The sequence below is a fragment of the Leptonychotes weddellii genome, chromosome 2 (assembly GCF_054177405.1).
Source record: "Leptonychotes weddellii isolate Sample4059 chromosome 2, ASM5417740v2, whole genome shotgun sequence".
Taxonomy (NCBI): domain Eukaryota; kingdom Metazoa; phylum Chordata; class Mammalia; order Carnivora; family Phocidae; genus Leptonychotes; species Leptonychotes weddellii.
Window position 1 is genome coordinate 98,855,083 of NC_138370.1, and position 16,650 is coordinate 98,871,732.

Consider the following 16,650-nt stretch of genomic DNA (forward strand, 5'->3'; position numbering starts at 1 on the left):
TTGAGGGGAACAGTCAAATGGTTATGAAGGCTTTGAACAGTTAGAGCCTCAGTGATGAACTTCGGTGATGGGTGGGATTTGAAAAACTACAGATGAGGACCAGTAATACTCTGGGGTGTGTGTGTGTGTGTGTGTGTGTGTGTGTGTGTATGTATGTGTTAGAGGCCAGGCCAAAAGGCAGAAACACTGTGGCCAATTGAGCCTGTGTTCTGGAAATTGCAATAACTTGATCTGGCTGCATGGAAGGGCTCACACAAAACTTCAGAGAAGTAGGTTAAAATCAAGTTATGGGGTTCTTTGCAGGCCAGGCCAAGAATTTGAAATTGCTTCAGTAGTCAAAAGAGAGCCCTTTAGGTTCTTGAACAGTGGGGATGACATAAAAAGCGGCGTCTTAGGAGGAATCACCTAGTGGTGCTAGGTGGGACTATCTGGAAGGTAAGAGAGAAGGCAGAGGGCCATGCAGCTTGCAAAGGCACCTGTGCACCCTGATGAAGACCGGGATTCCTACTGCAGAGGACTGGAACTAAAAGGAAGGGCTTGAAAGATTTCTGGGTATAAGGGTGAAGGCAGTCATAGGAGAATGCAAGTGTACCAACCTGGGTGATTCCTAAAACAGAGGCTGAAATAATTGACTCTGAACCTCACTTGATGTGGCACATCAACTTTGTCAATATACTGAATAATTTTACTCTTGATATAAATAAGCTCATTGTTTCATACCCAAGCAGTAGCACTTCAATAATTGTCTGTAGAAATTCTTTTCGAAAAGGAATTTTCCTGGGCGCCTGGGTGGCTCAGTTGGTTAAGCGACTGCCTTCGGCTCAGGTCATGATCCTGGAGTCCCGGGATCGAGTCCCGCATCGGGCTCCCTGCTCAGCGGGGAGTCTGCTTCTCCCTCTGACCCTCCCCCCTCTCATGTGCTCTCTCTCATCCTCTCTCTCAAATAAATAAAATCTTAAAAAAAAAAAAGGAATTTTCCTAATCCACTGGGAAAAAGAAAGAAAGAAAGAAAGAAAGAAATGGGCTCTTGATAATCTGTGAGGCTCCATTAATTGTTTTTCCCAAGTGGTATCCACCAAGGGTTTATACTGGAAGGCCATTTTTCCTTTGCATAAATTCTATACTCACAGAGGACAACATTTTTTAATCTAAAAAAGAAATCATCTGATGCCTTTCCTATTTAGCATCCTACCTTCAAGGTCTGTGCCATAGATTTGCAGCTTCCTTGTGGTCATTTTCTTTCTATATGTGCAGAAGGAAAAAAAGAAAAAAAATGTAGACGAGTCTTTTTGATTTAAGCATTGAGTATATTTTCCACTTCTTTGTCATCCTTCAATAATCTGTTCAGTGCCCAAGGAGGTTGACCTGTGAGAAGTGCATCCGGGCACCCTTGCCTCTGGTTACCACTTGAGTTTGGCCATCAGAAGAGACTAGCAGGGGAGAATGGTAGGAAGAGATTCAGTGGTGTGTTGGAAAGAGCCAATTTTGCACATTTTCCCCCAACTCTGCTTTCAGTGGCATCATGTTGTTAGCTTGCAATCAGCCATGATAGGAGAATTTATACCATGGAAATGAGGACATGTTATAAATTGGGATTTTCATTTTTGGAAAATCAAGTTACCAGCATACCACTAGAAGAGTGTGTGTCCAGCTATTTATACCTTTCATTCCCTCTGTTTCCTAGCCATCTAAGTTGGCTATGTACTTCAACCAAAAGTGGATGGAGGGGACTCTCTATTCAGGTTTCTGTAACCACTGCTTTCTCTTCAGGCTTAAAAGAGATGATGGTTTCTTGTCTTGCTCACCTCAGACTACTGCACCATCTCTTTTGTTTCTCTAAACCTGCACCGTCTAATACGGTAGCTACTAGCTACATGTGGCTATTGACTGTTTGATGGTGTGTGACTATCATAGTAGTATAACACGAATTGAATTTTTTATTTTATTTGGTTAAAATTAACTAATTAAAATTAAAATTTTAGAAACAGAAATGGTATAAAACATTTTTCCATTAAATACAACTTTATTGTTTTGGTAGGGCTTCATTTTAATTAAGACACTATTTGAACTGAGATGGGCTATAAATATAAAATACACACCAGATTTCAAAGACTTGATATGAAAAGAAAATGAAACACATCTAACTAATGACTTCCTCATATTTGTTTCATATTAAGATAAAATTTGGCTATGTTGAGTTAAACTACATACATTATTAAGAGTAATTTTACCTGTTTCTGTTCACTTTTTTAATGTGGTTACTAGAAATAGGAACCACTAGTAGACTTTCCGACTCCAAGCCTTGCCCATACTCCTGTAAATAGCCCCTTTATACTCTTTTCAAATACACAGCTTAAACATACCATCAGCTTCTGACTAGTGGAGCCCAACTGATACCAACACCAGCACCACTACCAAAAAAAAAAAAATCTGTGATTAATTCATTTTTTTCTTTATGAGCTAACTTACCACTCTCTTTTTTAAAGAGAAAAGAAACAGGTTTATTTTGGAGGAATACATCTAGTGGACACTATTAGCTAGGTGACACTTAGCTTCTGATGTTTCCTAAACAATTTTTACAATGTGGTCTAGTGGAAGAGTCCTCAAAAATATATCCCAGCTGGAAGGAAGTATTAATACTGTTAAGTAGCTTTCATATGCCAGATAATTTTTGGGTAGACTGTCTAATTCAACTCTCTCAATAATGCTGAGAGATAGGAATTTTGAGATACCCTCATTTTACAGACCAGGAAATTGAGACATGGAGAAGTTACTTGCTCAAGGTCACAGAGCTGGTAAGCATGGAGGCCAAAATGAAGCCCAGATTTTCTTGACTTCATAGCCCAGGATCATTCTAACACATCGAGCAAGAAATATTCCTTACTCTAAGGCGTCTTAAACAAAATTTAGAGGGGGAGAGTTGTTGATTTTACTAGATATTGATTCTTAAGTTTTCCCTGCAATATAGATGGTCATTCACCTCCTTTTCCCTCCTACCCAAACTCTCACACCACATTCTACTTCTTCCTTGGCCCCAAGTGTAATCATTTTTGAACAGCCCTAGAAAAGACCGTAGCTCACAATACTTCCATGAAAAGTTGCTTCTAGGGGTGGCTTGTCAGGTCACTTGCAGGGAGAGCCAGAGATTTTGTGGAATAAATCAGACCAATTTGGGTGGGCTGCATTCTGCTGAGCCTAGTCCCAACCCCAGCCGCTGTCTCACCTCCTCCTGCTCTTGATCCTTAATCAGAGTCCTACGTGGATGCTTAGATAGTCTCAGATAGCCTCTGAAACAGAGGCTCAGAGATGGAAACTGTACCCAAGTCACAAAAGGGACGAAGGTCCTCGACTTAGGGTTGAAGATGTCACAGTACTGCCTCCCATTCTTATTTCCAGTCTATGCATAATTTGATCCTCCTGCATTGACTCCAATTTACAACTTCTTGGGAGTTTTAAAGTGATGCTTACACACGTTAGCAGTTATTGCACTGGACTTCACATATCCTCTCTTGCTAAATGGGTGTGAAATAAAAACATTTTTTTAAATGCAGGTAGGGACTGAACTTGAACCCATGTTAAGTCTGGAATTGTACACAGCTGTGTGACATTAAACATTGAAAAGGGAATGACAGGAACCTGTAGGATCACTGCAAACTGGTCATGATTTTGTACTCCTTATTTAGTGCAAGGAATTCTTTGGATGCATAATAAATACTATCTGATTAAATGTAACAAAGCAAGGGATGCTTCCTCTTATACCCATCTTATTCTTTGGTCTGATCTAATATGACTGTTTGACCACTTAGATATCCTCTCATCTAAACTCTTCTGAAGATGAAAACAGAGGCAATGTTACCTGGGATTAAAAGCTGATCTTAAAATCAGGCAGATGTGAATTCAGCTGTGTTACCTAAATGATACAGGATTGTAGACTATCTCCTTCACCTCTTGACACCTCAATTTCCTTATCTGCAAAAAAAGAGTAACAACATATCAGTTAGAGTTATTCAGATGTAAGCAACAGAAACCAACTCTTAAGTAACTTATGCAAAATATTTTTTAGAAGGGAATTTATTGTATAAGGATATAAGGATATGAGGTGGCTGAAAGAATCCAAGGAAAGAATGAATTGGGCCTCAGAAGAGTATGAACTGATGGAGTGCCAGAGTTCTAGAAAACAAGGCTGGATGGGAGTTATTAGGATGCCTCAACCAGAATGAGAAAGCTCTAATCAAATCTCATCCTTTGGCCTTTTTACTCAAGATGTAAATTCCCAGGAAGTGTCTGCATGGCCTGGTTAGGGTCCTGTATTCCTTCCCTTGGCCAAGGGAGGGCAGGGAAAGGTAGGGTGCAATAAATGAGAGAGACTGAGTTCTTTCTCTTTTTAAGATTTTATTTATTTATTTGAGAGAGGGGGAGTGAGAGCACAGGGAAGGGGTGGGGCAGAGGGAGATGCAGACTCCCTGAGGAGCAGGGAGCCCAACTCGGGGCTCAATCCCAGGACCCTGGGATCACGACCTGAACCGAAGGCAGCCACTTAGCCAATTGAGCCACCCAGGTGCCCTGAGAGACTGAATTCTTCAATAAAATATCAGGGAGCTGTTACCAAGGAAGGGGACATGGGTATTGAACAAGTAAAAGAAATGAAATGTTTTACAGATTCTTGACATAGAATCATTATGCCACTCAAATGAGATCATTGGCATTGGTACACACAGTGACAGTATAGATGAGTGGTCAATAAAGATTTAAAAAATTGTCATTAAGAAAGAGTTCATAATACAGTTCATTATTCTCTGTTAAAAATGGTCATGTTCTCAAAGAGCATTGTTTTATACACACACACACACACACAGCAGTCCTTTAAGTTTTACTAATGAGACATTGTAACAATTTGCTATCTAACTAGATGGAGATACACGGAAAACAAAATAAGTAGTAATTATGTCCCAAATAGTTAGCATACAGTTATTTAATTCAAAAATCTGTCTTTGCCATTTCAAACACAAGCCAACAATAAATCCCGCACCATCTATTTTAGTTATGGTAAATCATAGTCGTTTGTGGTCATGATTATGGCTAATTGAGGGATAAAGGATTTAATTTCAGTGTATGAACGAAATACACTCTTGTTGACATTTGCATGACAGTCTGGGAACAATAGGGGAAGAGCTAACAGCTATGTGATATAAATTCCCCAACAGAGAGAATAATAAAGAACATTTAAATCAATGATTCTGATTCTTTTTTTTTTTAATTTTTTAAATTAATTTATTTGACAGAGAGAGAGATAGCGAAAGAGGGAACACAAGCAGGAGAAGTGGGAGAGGGAGAAGCAGGCTTCCCGCAGAGCAGGGAGCCCGACGCGGGGCTCGATCCCAGGACCCCGGGATCATGACCTGAGCCACAGGCAGATGCCTAACGACTGAGCCACCCAGGCGCCCAATGATTCTGATTCTTAATGATGGTACTGATGATCCTAGAAGCTTGGACTCTCCATATTTATATTACACCAGCTGCTTCAAATTAGAGAGACTGTAGACTCTTCTGACATGTGTTCATTGATGGTGTGTGTGTGTGTGTGTGTGAATATGTCTCTCCAGTTATGTGCAAACAGAAAATCTAGAACACTTAATATCCTGACATAGTTCATAGAGGAATATATTCTGTGGCACACTGCTTTACCATCCTAAGATTGCCAGTGTGCATTGATATTTGTAACTTTTTAAAGAACATTAAGAAAGAATCTAGTTACATTTGGCCTAAAATTGCTTAGGGACTGCATGACACCACCAGGAACTTAAAAGGAACAAACACTGTATTTTTTTTTATTTAAACTTCTGCTTTCACTTCACAACAATGTCTTCCATTAAAACTAAACAATTAGCACTGTCAAAGCAAGGCCTCAAACAATTAACATAAGACTCAAAGTTATTTCCCTCATCATAAATCTTCAGTAAAAGACAAAATATGTATACAATATGAAGAGGAACAGAGTATGCCCTCTGCTTCCATAACACAACCCCAGTAAGAGAAACTCCTCTACACTGATGGTAGGGATTTAGTGTAATGATATAGCTCCTGCAAAAAATTTTCAGGGAATTCTGTAAATAAATATAGTTGAAAGAAATTTAAAATAGTGCCATTTTATAATTGTACTGTGTGCAGTTCACTGTGGGTATTAAACTGAAATCTGAGTCATCACTCTTTCCATTCTGGAAACATCTTAAAATTCACACGGTGCCTCTGGGCCGCCATTGGGGGCAATGTGGAAGAGACTTGGCTGACGGGTCTAAGGGATCTGTGCCCCATCAGAGACTCAGGTTGAATTTGTATATATATTTGTATATCTGAGTGAGATTTTTTTCCTTCCTCCCATCCTCCTTTCCACCCTCCCTCCCTCCCTCCCTCCCTTTCTCTCTTCCTTTGTTTTAGTTAAACATTTTGTTTTGTGATAATTATAGATTCACATGCAGTTGTAGTAAGTGACATAGAGAGATCTGGGGTAACTTTTGCCAAGGTTCCGCCAGTGGTAACATCTTGCAAAAGCATAGTACAGGATCACAACCAGGTTTTGACATTTGTCAAGATACAAAACATTTCCATTCTGCAGTTATCTATCATGTTGCCTTTTATAGTCATGTATACCTCTCCCCCGCCCTAATTTTGTCACTTCAAGAATGTTCCATAAATGGATTCATACACTATATAATATTTGGGGGTTGGCTTTTCTTACTCAACAGAATTTTTTGGAACTTCACAACAGGTGGTTGTGTGTATCAATAGTTTATTCTTTTTTTATTGCTGAGTAATATTTCATTGCATGGAATACCAGTTTGTTTAACCATTGACCTGTTGAAAGGCAGGTTTGTTTCCCATTCTTGTCCATTGAGAATAAATCTGTTTTAAATACTTGCATACCAATGTTTATAGCAGTGTTATTTCCAATAGACAAAAGGTAGAAACAACCAAAATGTACACCAACATATAAATGGGTAAAGAAAATGTTGTATATACATAGCATGAAATATTATTCAGCCTTAAAAAGGAATGAAATCCTGATACATGCTGCACCATGGATGAACCTTGAAAACATTGTGCTATGTGAAATGAGCCAGACACAATAGGACATCTTTTGTATGATTCCACTCATGTGAAGTACCTAAAATACGCAAATTCATACAGAGAGAAAGGAGAGTTAGAGGTTACCAGGAGCTGAAAGGGAGAGGAAAATGGAAGTTATTACTTAATGAGTATGGAGTTTCCATTTGGGTTGATGAAAAAGTTTGGAAAATGGGTAGTGGTAATGGTTACATAGTGTTGTGAATGTACTTACCTGTCACTGAATTGCGCACTTAAATATGATTAAAATGGTAAAATTTATGGTATGTGTATATTACCACAATAATGAAAAAGGAATATATAAACACTTGTGCACAGGTTTGTGTATGAACAGAAGCCTTCATTTCTCTGGAATAGAAGCCCAGGAGTATAATTGCTGGGTCATATGATAGTTGCATTTTTATTTTTTAAAGAAAATGCTAAACTGCTTTCCCAAGTCCTGTGCCATTTTCATTCCCATCAGCAATGTACGAGTGATCAAGTTTCTCTGCAGCCTCACCAACATCTGGTGTTGTCACTGATTTTTTTAAATTTTAGTCATTCTGATAGGTGTGTACTGATATCTCACTGTGGTTTTAATTTGCATTTCCCTAAGAACTAATGATGTTGAACATCTTTTCAGATGCATTTTGCCATCTGTATGCCTTCTTAAGTGAAATGCCCCTTCATGTCTTTTGTCTACTTTCTAATCGAATTGTCTTTTTACTGTCGGGTTTTGAGAGTTCTTTATATACTCTCTGTACTAGACTTTTGTTGCAGTTGTAATTTGCACATTTTCTCCTACTCTGTCACTTGCTTTAATTTCATAGAACAAAATATTAAAAATTTTGATGAAGTCCATTTATCATTTTTTTCTTTCTGTGGATTATACTTTGGTGTTAAGTCTAAGAACTCTTTGCCTAGTCCTAGATCTCAAAAATTGCTCCTACTTTTTTTTTTCTTACAAGTTGTAGAGTTTTATAATTACATTTAAATCTGTGATTTTGAGTTGATTTTTATATAAGGTGTGAGATTTTGGTCAAAATTATGATTTTTTTTCCTCATGGATATCCAGTTACTCTTGTACTACTTATTGAAAACACTGCAACTTCTCCCCTGAACTTTTTTAATTACCCTAAAAGGACCCTCTTTCCTCCCTCCCCTCCTCCCTTCTTTTTTCTCTTTCTTTTTGGCTACTACTTTATATAATCTACAAAATCTCACTGTGGCTGGTTTTTCTTTGTGTAAACTAAGGTTTCAGCACCTTTGTGCTACGAAGTTGGATGCTCAACATGTCCATGGAAGTCACGAATTTACATTTTTCTATATTTACCAAACACCTACATCGACATTTTACTGGTCCAGTTATGTACTTTCATAGTTGTCATGTTAATTAATGAGCAAAAGAGAGATGGAAACAGGTAGAATATTTTAGTCCTCTCTTTGTTATACTATGTACCCAATGTCAGCAACACCAATTCCTCTAGGTTGATTCCTGTTCTGCTGTATCAGGAGGCCCTGATACTAGGAAATGGGACACAGGAGACTTTCCAGTCAACAAAAGTGGTGAGAACAGTAACTTATGCAAACAGATCCTGTACCTTCTTCTGTCCTTCCCCCACTCCCTACCTGGACAAAGTAGACAGGTCTTTGCTTTCATGGAGGTCTTATTCTAGTGAAGGAGGAAGAAATTAAGTATATAAATGAAATAATTACAGATCAGAATAAATGCCATTTCATAAGGTTTTATCAGTTACACATGGGAATACTCCAAATCTTTGAATATTCATTGTGTAGAATGTGATATTAGAATTACAAAATGTGTCATTAGAGTGATATTTGTGTTGAATTTATTGACAATATTTTATTGATTTGCCCAATATTTATTGAGTATACCAAAATTGTCCTAGTTGCTGATATAACCTTAGAGGAAAAAAAATTGCATAAGTTTTGATCCCTAAGAATTTATAATTTACCTGAAGAGATAAGAATATACATAAAACACATAAATACATTAAATAAGTGTCATATAAAGAGAATGAACGATAAAGATTAAAAACAAAATAGTTCAGTGAAGAGGAAAAGTCCCTTCTGTTGGGAGTGGGCCTGGGAAAGCATCACTGAGCAACAAAGATGGGCTTTGCAGCAAACTTTAAAGTGGAGGCAAGATTTCAAATAGTTCAAGACCATGAAGGAGGCAAAGGACAGTGAGGATGATTGCCCTAACAAAGGTTCAGTGTCCAGAGAAAACACGGCTCTCTGTTTCAGGGATGACAGACCAGTTTTGACATCATAGTTTAAAAAGTAGGAGATTCAAATACAACGGGAATAAATGCGCTGTAACACATTTTGAATGCTGTGGGAAGATGCCTATTTGTACCTGGACCCTATATGCACAACAGCTTCCAAAAGAATTAAAAGATTTAGGCTTTAAATAGGACGGAAGAATGTTTCCATTTGTGTGATTCCTTTTTAAGATTTTAGATTGAATAATGGATACAATGTAGTGGCTTATAAGAAAAATTTTTATTGTCCCAATTTCCCAAAGGCTTAAAATACTTGTTTGCATAATGTGTCAACATAAAATCGCAGTAAGTTTATTGTTGCTTCAGTTCACTTTTAAAAAAAATTCAGACCACTTCTTCATGAATCCATAGGGCACTGATTCCGTCCATTTTTCGTGTATAGGCTGACCTTCTGATAATAGCAGCACATTTAAGAGTTGGAATCCTGACCCATATTGAATCTTTGCTCATGTCACTTGTCATCTTTGAGTGGGGGGATAATAATAACGTTTACTTCATATTGTTGTTGTCATAAGGATAAAATGAAACCACGTATGTGTTTTTTTTTTTTAAAGAAAATTGGTAGAGCACTAACTTAATATTATTAGGTAATAAACTTCATGATGGCTTGGACTACCTCTCAGATATCTTTGCATTTTCCAAGTGCCTTCCACACTATCTGGTATAGAGTACCTAGTTATTTTTGGTAGCATTACTGAAAATAGCAACAGTACCACAGTACATTTATTTGCCTTTACACATAGAATCTGTTTAATAAGTTTGTTGATGAATGAATGAATGTTCCATGAACTTATTTACAAGGAATTTAGCATGTAACTATCTTTTTAATCAGAGTAAAGCATCTAGACTAGAGAACATATTACTTGTGTCCAAAATTATTACTTGTTATAATTCTGATATAATTTATAGTGTCATGCTGAATAAAAGTCAAATTACATGTCTTCCATTGGCTTTACTTTGTGTGTAAGTAGACATTATAATGATATAATAGTATATAACATGCAGAAAAATTAAAAAGCTTAAGTTTCAAAGTTTCAAGCCTAAACATTTAAACTTAATTTTTGATACCACATAGACAGGCATATGCATGTGGGCATGTATATATATGTACATACAAATATATCTTTCGGTATATAACTATATATGTAAATATATAGATGTATAGATATTATAGATATACAACCATATAGTCTCAGTTAAAATTAATAGTACTAGTGCCTCAGAATGTGCTGAGTTTCAAATCACATTGAAACAAAACAAACATGTATAGCTCTACAACAATTGTCTTATTAAAATTAAAACCATTTCAGAGTTCTTATCACATTCTAGGTGGGAGGAGCTTTCTGTAACATAGACTGGTGTACCAGAAACCATAATATAGACAAAAATGAAATTTTATGTGTAGGTCTGTGGATGAATAATTTAAGACTTATGATAATAAACTGAAGTGACTAGTTTTATGAATTTTCCCCTTATGAATCTATTTGACCATGTATACAAGTCTTATGTGGTTAAGTGTCAAGGTTTAACAAGCAAACAAACGTCTGGGTACTGTGATGGATGAGAAAAGACAGAAGTGAATCCGTGCACAAGTGCAGCGAGTGTGAGTAAATTGGTAGAAAGGCTGGGAATAGCACAGCGTTAGCTGAGTGTGTTACACACTTAGCAGAGCAGACCCTAAACATGTGTGAGCCCTTATGGTTTTGGTCAGCAACACTGTCCAAAGGCGACGTGGGGCTCCTTCTAGGATAAGTCACAAGTATGTAATTTACCATGGAGTGACCTATTTATGGTACACAGGAGGATAGCTTGCTGGTTGTTTTTCTACAGTTATTAAATCTTAGGAGCAGTTACAATCCAAGATACTGTATAACTTTGCACAGAGATGACAGGATGCTTCCTACAATCTTCCTGTCTTTGAAGAAGATGAGATCAGAACTCAAGGAATGAGAAAAATGTGACTTTTTGAGCCAGCTGAACTTGCCTTCAAATCCTGGCTCTTTATTTAATTTTTGTTGGCCCATGTTTTAGTTTTTTTGTGCAACAGACAAAACAGTATGTAACTTGCATGGTCATTTTGAGTAGTAAGTGAGGTAATGGATGCAAATATACAATATAATGCCCAACATCTTTTAGATGGTCATACTCCCTCATGGTCTAACACCATATCTCCACTACATTTCCTATCATCCACAGGGAAATTAACCAAAGAATCTTATTTTTATAAATTCTAAAATTAAAAACTTTAAATGTTTTCTTATTGAAATTGATGCTAATTTATTGAGCGTGCAATAGCTTCTCTTATATTCGTAGCTATACAAAGAAGCTAGCAATTGTTCTGAGAACATTATATATGTTATTTTAAAAGATTTATTTATTTGAGAGAGAGAGAGAGAGAGAGGGTGAGTGGGGGGAGGGGCAGAGGAGAGAATCTTCAAGCAGACTCCCTGCTGAATGGGGAACCCAGTGGGGGCCCCATCTCATGATCCATGAGTTCATGACCTGAGCAGAAACCAAGAGTTGGACACTTAACCGACTGAGCCACTCAGGTGCCCCAAAGGTTTATATATGTTAAGTTTTGAATACATGCCTTGATAAATACCCCATCCAGTAGATATTATTATAAGTATTTTGCAGATGCTCATAATTATCATGAGGAAAAAAGTACCATCTTACCTATACTGGCCTTATAACAAGAAAGCTCCATAAGAAGAAGACATGTTTATCCTATTTGTAGTTTCACAGCACTTTGCTTTGCACTTCATAGGCAGTCAAGAAATATTAGTTGATTTTTTTTCTCTTGAAAACCTTCATTGCTAAATCTGGAAGGATGGCATTATAGAAACTCTGCTTCTCTGAGTACTAATCAAGAAGCTCTAGGTAGTAAAGATCTATTTAAGTAATAAGTGAAAAAGCAAGAATTTTGCTCTGTAATTTGTGACTAACTTTGATAAATTTTGCTTCTGTGAACTGGTTTGTTCATTTGTGTAAAGATGGTGGTAGAAAAGAGAGGGGGAAGAAAGAGAGGGAGGAAGGGAGATGACACAATTCTTTAAATTCTCAGGTGTGAGAAATTACTAGTGAATTATCCTTGAAGTGATCAGATTGCATTTCAGGAGGTTGCACTGAAAAAGGTGTATTAGCAAAAAAATTATTATAGCATTACCAGCCTGAGGCACTTACTTCTTTGTACCTATTAACTAGCATCACAAATGAATGGATGCTCCATCACAATGGATTTAGAGTACCAAAGAAAGTAGTCTCAGGTTGCTACAGCTGGATTTTTTTCAAGGGTGGAAAATAAAATAATGAGGATACCAACTGGGCCACCCACTGCAAAGTGTGGGTGACCAAGTGAGCCAACAGAACCTCTAATGAGTATTTACTCCAAAGGACTCTGCACGTAAACTACTTCCAGACTGATGTAGTGCCAAGCTTAAGGGATTAAGTCCTTCAATGGCTTTTGTTGATCAGCAGCCACGGCATCTAGGACCAAAGGAGGGGTCTCCTTATTAAACATATCAAGAATATTACTTTCAGACAAGAATAATGCAAAGAATGGATCAAAGAACACTATAAAATAGATGGAAGACAGTAGAAATAAGTAATAACAGCATCATTCATACTCTGGATGTAGGGTGATTTTATTTAGTTAAGGTATTATTTTTCCGAATACTTTAAAATATCGCTTAACATTTATGTGGTCTGGCCTACATTATAGGTAGTTGTGTACATGTCTTTGGTTTTGATGATCTCAGGGGCAGGAGTTTCTCTGCTCTGTCTCATCAGCGTGCCATTAATCTTCTGGTCTTTTCCTCCTCCAGCATTAAACAGAGTATAGATGTAAGTTTTTTAATAATCATTTTTGAAATAAATTGAATCATGCAGTTACTATTGCTTTAATAATATAGAAAGCACGAGGAATAACATAACATGGTTTTCTTTTAGGAGAAAGAGATCTGTGAACAAAGAAATTGGATATCCAGAGGGAATAGCTCAATATCATTTAGAAAGTTAGTGGCGGGATTTATCCTGACTCAGGGATCTTGCATATCTCAGACAAATCAAATCCCTCAATGTAATGCAAATGACAGGGTACATATGGAAAATCACATTCTCAATATGTTTACCCAGGGAAAACACAAAGCAAGAAAATGTTTGCACACTGTGACAAAAGTCAGTGCTAGAATATGTTCTAAGATGGCCACCCAAACAAATGTTTACTTCTGTAAAGCAAAACAAAGCAAAACAAAACAAAACCTAGTTTGGTATTTTAAAAGGTTGAAACGTAACAACAACAGCTATTTGATTCCTTTTTCTTCCTGTTTCTTAATAGTTGTGTTAACATTTTAAAAACTTGACTTTTCTAGTCCTTCTCGAAGAAGTAGTCAGTTGCATTTAGCAGCAGGATTTCCTAAGAAATGCTGTCGGATGTAAATTGTGGCCACGTTTCCTCCCTTTAGATACAAACTAGTTATATGGGTATTAGGAGTTGACTCGAAATTTTGGAGCTGAATTGTCTTGATTAAAGATTTTTCCAATGATCAGCAATGCCAGTTTTGCCACAATCCTAACATTCTATGGGTACAATAGGCCCTGTGCCGACATAGCAGCTGACAAACTAACAAAAGTAATACATGCTGATGATATTGATGATGATGGTAATAATAATAATAATAGCAACTGTTGAATTGTTTTGCTGAGATTTTCACATACATCATCTCACTGAATCTTCAGAATGACAATGGCAAAGATAGATAACCATTACTCGTTTCTAAATGGCCTACAGTTGCATGCTTGCTGTTATATACACAGTTGGAAGGCTTCCAAAATTTCTGTTTATTTACAGTCTTAATTGAGCAATTCCATAAAGTGCCAGAAAGTGTTCTCATTTCTTTATGTTAATTGATTCATTTAATTCTCTCGATAACCATGTGAAGTAGAGAGTAATAATGCCCCTATTTTATAAGTGGGAAAAGTGAGGCTAAATTAACTGTTACAGGTCATGTATCTGAAAAGTGGTAGAACTGGGATTCAAATCCCAGACACCTGGCTAGAGCACATTAATGTTTGACCCAAACTCAAAAATACGTGTTCTGAGGAAAATAATCACAGTGGCTGGGTTTTCATAAAGTTCTATCCAACTCATGATATCTCCCTCCTTTGTTCTGCAGCCTGCTTGTAGCAGACACAGGAAGTTCCCCAGGGCTTCTGTCCCTGGGGTCCGGCCCCCCATAGTGGAACTGACAGGAAGGTTGGAATGAGGGTGGGGGAGGTTTCTGATCAAGTTGAACTCCTGGAGATGTTTCTGTGCTCTGGAGGACTCCGCGTCTTTCTTTGTCAGCTCCTTTCCATTGGCACCACGAATCATTCCAAGTTGTTTTTTCCTCCCTGCATTCTTGAGTTCGGAAAGCGGTAGCATATTACTCACACCTGAAGCAAGCATTCAAAGTAAATGTCAAAAGCTTTGAAAGATGGTATCACTAAGAACCGGAAAACAACAGAGGGTGAAAGTATATCACAGGGGAAACATATTTCTTCTTCTTCTTTTTTTTTTTTTAGCTATCTCCCCACCCTACCCCCTGACACACACACTTAAACGCTATACTTGGTACAAGTTATGTAATTAATTTTCAGAGTAAAACTTTTTAAATTTTGGAGTCAGCATGGGGCTGAATTTCCTGAGCAGAGGGCTAGGAAACATGAGACGGGAGAAGTGAGGAAAAGGGGGCATCATCACTACTGGTAGAATAGGTCCTAAGAGTGAGGAGCCCAGGAAAATAGTCCTGAAGAAGAAGAAGTGGGAGTACCTGGGATGACCTGGGCAGATCCCAAACTGGAAGCAAAGGTTTTAGCAGAGACAGAGTGAGGGAAGCAAGGACTCAATTCCAAGCAACGATCATGAAACTGCTACTTTGGGGTAATTGACTCCTAAAAAAAAAATGGATAGCCTTTTTCTCCAGGAACCTAGTACTCAACTTAATTCCAGAAAGGAACTGGGATTTGTTTTAGGTCAAATGCTAAAATTTCTTCTTGAGTAGTTTTCTTTTACTCTGGGAGTGTCTCTAAGTTGACCAAGTTATACTTTTGTGAAATCCAAATTGGCAACGTGGGAAAGGGAGGAAGAATCTGACCATATATCTTGAGGGAGTGTCTTTTTATCTTCTCTTCAGCGGGGGAGTCAATAATATTAATTCCTTTCTTCTTAACCTGAAGGAACTACAACGAGAGGCAGCTCTTTAATTTTCTGTAAATCCCAAGTGTGACAACAGCTCAGGAATCTTGCCAACTCATTGAAAGCCAAATTGCCCAGAAAGCCATAGGGAAATGAGAAATCAATTACCTCATTATGCAGTCCATTTTATGCATTATGCATTTCTGCTATCTGTTGGGCACACTGTGTTTCACACCAACTTGAATTAAAAGATAATTTTAAGAATATAAAGCATGGCCCCAGTATTTAGACCCTTACTTTATTATTTATTTATTTATTTATTTATTTATTTATTTATTTATTTATTTAAATATTTTATTTATTTGACAGAGAGAGACATAGTGAGAGAGGGAACACAAGCAGGGGGAGTGGGAGAGGGAGAAGCAGACTCGCCGCTAAGCAGGGAGCCCGATGTGGGGCTGGATCCCAGGACCCTGAGATCAGGACCTGAGCTGAAGGCAGACGCTCAACGACTGAGCCACCCAGGTGCCCCGACCCTTACTTTAAATCTTAATCACAATCAAGACCTGTCTGGGTGGAGAGATAGAAAATGATGTATGTGTGTGGGCATGCGTACAGACACACACAGACACACACACAGACACACACACAGACACGCACACTAAGATGCTGGAGAGAGGGCTGATATGGTTGTATCACCTAAGCAAGTTACTTAATTATCCTGGCCTTATTAACACCATCTATAAAAATAATGATAGCAACCAAAATGAGACAAGCTCTGGAAAAAGTTGAGGAGCCAAGGCAGTGGGGTGGGGACTCTATTTAACCTAGATATCTCCAAATCTATACCACTTACTCTGTCTGGTTCTCTGTTGTTTCCCTTTCACTGCCCTCCCCTTCTTTCTTTCTTTTATCAACTCTATTAAGTGTCAGGCATTGCATTTCTGGTATTTAACAAAACCCCCAGCAGGAAAGACAGATGTGTGCCCTAGGATCATGTCATCATTCTCCTCAAAATCCTTCTGTGACTTCCTGTTTCTTCTAGAATAAACCAATGTCTGACTAGGT

At 37.7% G+C, this 16,650-nt stretch overlaps 1 protein-coding gene and 1 non-coding gene across 2 annotated transcripts in view; one reads left to right on the forward strand and one right to left on the reverse strand.

Annotated features, from left to right (window-relative positions):
* Positions 1 to 16,650, forward strand: part of DKK2 (dickkopf Wnt signaling pathway inhibitor 2) — a 96,647-nt gene that overhangs the window by 42,348 nt on the left and 37,649 nt on the right. The window lies entirely within an intron of this gene.
* LOC115940214 (U5 spliceosomal RNA) lies at positions 5,886 to 6,000 on the reverse strand. The gene has a single exon (XR_004075004.1). It is a non-coding gene; the product is annotated as a U5 spliceosomal RNA (small nuclear RNA).